Source organism: Teleopsis dalmanni, chromosome 1 (genome assembly GCF_002237135.1).
Source record: "Teleopsis dalmanni isolate 2A chromosome 1, ASM223713v2, whole genome shotgun sequence".
Classification (NCBI taxonomy): domain Eukaryota; kingdom Metazoa; phylum Arthropoda; class Insecta; order Diptera; family Diopsidae; genus Teleopsis; species Teleopsis dalmanni.
Window position 1 is genome coordinate 71,785,990 of NC_051846.1, and position 3,939 is coordinate 71,789,928.

A 3,939-nucleotide genomic window follows, 5' to 3' on the forward strand; every position below is an offset into this window, starting at 1 on the left:
TTTAGCCTTCGATATAATTTCTTGCCTTGTCTGCTCCTACACGAGGATTTGGTTCCAAACTTCTTTATCTTGCGCTTCCATATGTTATAATATGGCAATAAATATTTTGTAAAGTTGCATTATTGTTTGATTATTCAGATTATGACTCTAAAGGTGTTTAGATATGCCCTAATATGCTTTGGCCACGAAAAATTACGCTCTACACAATTTCATAAATACGTTATTGTTCTAGTAAAGACAATGCATATTATCTATGTATTTTGCTAAATTTTCCTGTATTAAATTTCTGTGTAATGCTGTCCCTAGTGTGTTTTTTAGTGAAATCTGACTATTTAAGGCAATATTGTTTGCATATGTCAGTAATTAAATCTGAATAGTATATATAGTATATATTTAGTATATACTATAGTATATATTTTCTGATGTTTATTTCTGATTTTTTAACCACATTTTCAAGTGCAATATTAAAAAGTTTATTCAATATTTCATTCTCTTGTCAAAGTCCTGCTCTGGGTTTTACCTCAAAATAGCTGATTCTCTTAAAACCCGTGCTCTGGTCGGGAAATTCAGAGTGATTGACGGTCTCAATAAAAGTAATATGTTTGGATATAACATTCTTCTTTATGCGGAGATCGGAATGGTTTTAATGTCATTAATGATAGTTGCATAAAGTATTTGAAATATATGTGTATTTAGTTGAATATATTATTAAGGTAGCTGATCATTTACTATAGCTAACAGACGAGGGATCTGATATTTTCGACACGACTTTTACTATTAAATTTAAAAATACGACAAATATTTGATATTTAGATCATTTATTCATAAAAGTTGTTGTGTTGAGATATAACTTCGAAGTCAAAATGTGTTAATTATAATTTATAATCAAAATTTTTACACATGTATTGTTGATAGTGAGGCCTGAATACAATCCATATAAGCATAATATACGCGACTTAACATTGCTTGTTTTTCACGAACACCAAGTTTTACTATAACGTCACAATTTATAGTTCTGATTTGTTTATGATAAACATTTGAAAATCGATATATACTTGCGATGTATATTCCATAATTTACTACTAGAAAGTATTATATTTATTCTACTCCAAACAAAGCTAGTAGTTATTCTAAAGTACTTTGCTTCACTGTTCTTAAGAGTGTAGTAGCAAAATGTACAAATAACCAATTTCAGCACTATTCCAATAATGTAGAATTTTGAATACATTTCCTTCAAGTGAACATAATTTTATTTTAATATCCTTTCAGTGTTGTTCATTTCTTTTTTCTCCTTTATTGCGTTATTTTAGCACATATTTTTGGAATATATTTTTATGTACTTCGAGCGTGAGTACCAAATCCTTCTATAGTAGGTATTCGCCGCTGGTTTACCGAATGGCTTCATACACAGGCAATATTTTAGCATATTCAATATTTTTATCCGTTGTTAATTTCATACTTGAATGAGTATTTTTGCTTGTTGAAAGATAGAAAAATGTGCATATGCTTTGCATTTTGAAATTTTTAACTTTATTTTTCACTAGCACAAGTACAGTGGTGTCTTCTTGTCTTTTTATTTGGGTATTTGATTCCCTTAACTATTCTTATTAGACAATATAATTATATGTTATAACACATGTGGGAAACAAATAACTAGCAGTTCTGGGCATCTCCTTCGTTCTCCTTTTTATACTGAAAAATTATATTACATAGCAGAAATAAGCATAAGGAAGACATAAACTAATGGAATGGTCGGCTTACAATCATTACAAAAAGTCTATAAAGATTAGTAATTTAAAAGTAACATACCTATAATCATGCACTTGCCAACAAAGTTAAATTTTTATTGGATGGCATATTGGACACATACATATGTTCCGCATACATATGTTTTGAGTGGTGATCAGCTACATAACTATATTCTTTAGAACCATCCACCATCTATAAAATATATACTCACAATTGTTCTACTTTCAATTGTATACAAAATAATATCTTCTCAAATATTTTACCTAACATCCTATTACGAGATGTTACTATTAACAGTAATTCTAATAAATAAATATATTAAAGCCAGTAATATGGTTAACAAATCATAATAAAAAATAATAATAAAATAAAATAAAATGTTTGTTTCCCAGTGTGTTTATTACAATAAATCGAAAGGTTCAGCCTAAATAATTCTTTCGAATAATAAGCCTATCCCAGTTACTTCAAGTATAAATATGGTATCAGGTATGGGCACCGCTTAAGCTAAGATTTGTCGATAACTGGAAGGGCATACGAAAGAGTAAAATTTTCTTTTAATTAAATCAATTCTTATACCATATGTATGCGCAACTCATTTCAACTCATTTTATTGCACTTGAAGTTTTGTGTTAATGACGGTCCCTTTAATATCTCGTATCTTAAGATATGTAACGGCTCTGTTTTTAGTCTTCCAATTTGCATAGGAATTCGCCAACTGTTTTGCATAGTTGAAGTAGTATTTTCTTTTCTAAGTTGCCGTGTGCGTAATTCTCTTCCGACATCTTTTGGCTGAGTGCCAGCACAGAAAGGAATAAAATAAATCAGTAGGAGTTTTAGTAAATTGCAGGCGCTGAGTACATTGTACGTACAAGCCAATTATGTGAGCGCGTTGTATGACCGCCATCTTCAGATATATAAGAAGTAATTGTAGTATTCAGTATTTCATTTAATCAGAATTAAAAATCGATGCTTACACGAAATGAACAAGAGTAATTGGAGATAGTTTTACTTAATATACAGACATTTAAGGAAAAATATTTAGTACTATTGTGTCTAAATTGATTGTTGGAGTTAACTAATATCTTAAAAGATGTAAAATTGTTGGGGCCATTTTATACAGACTGTCTCGGGTACGGCATGAGTACAATTATTGTTGTTTTCAATGCAAATTTTAAATTTGAGACTGAGAGAAAAAACAATATGGCCGTTCAAACTGGCGTATTTGTGCCCTGGCACTAAGGCAAAACAGTGTTGTTTAGTAATAAATTTCAAAATTAGCGCCTTTTTATGAGCAAATTACTACAATTCTTAAGTGGCCTTTAGACATCAACGCGCGTTGACAAACACACGAAGTCTTCTCTCTCCATTACACATTAAATTTACCAACAATTTTTTAAGCACGCCTCCAGCAAACAATGCAAAATTTGTTCACTCATCAGTATTAAAGCAATCGCTGAAGTGTCGACAGCGGCTGCTATGCGTAATTTCCTTACGAAAAATAATGTTTTACATTTAATTTATAATTTTAATTTATATATTTATATTTATTTTTATGATTTCAATTTATATATTTATTTTTATATATATTATATTTTATATAATTTAATTTTTTTTTTTGGTATTTTTTAATAACAAATTTTCCGTAGGTGCACAATGCAATTAATATTTAAAACAAAATTTTTATTGTAATTTAATGTTTGGTTATTTTTTTTTAGCCCAAGGTTATTAATATTTTAATTCTTCTTAATAAAATGTTTTGGAAATTAAAAAATTTTACCTAGGTAGAAAATACAAATATTTAAAATTAAATTCATTCATATTTGCAAAGCATCGCATCCTAACGACAAATCATGCGTGCATTTAAACGATGTTTACGCTTCCATTTCTCAAAATAAATAAAATTTTGCATGCCGACCAAATCCGACTGTATATGCAAAAACACGAGCATGTTTGAAGAAATATCAAAATGTTTTGATTTTCGTCAACACATTTCTTAAAATTTCAAATGTTACTATTACACAAACAAATTTCGCATTTCACAAAGTAGGAGAAAAGTAGGAGAAAAAAATTCTCTTGTGAGAGCGATTTTTTAGTATATTTGTTGTTTTATCTTGGGCGTGTTTTAAAAATTGTTAAAAAATTGTTTGTGTAATGGCAAGCGCGCGTTGACAACGAACGTTGCTGTCTAAT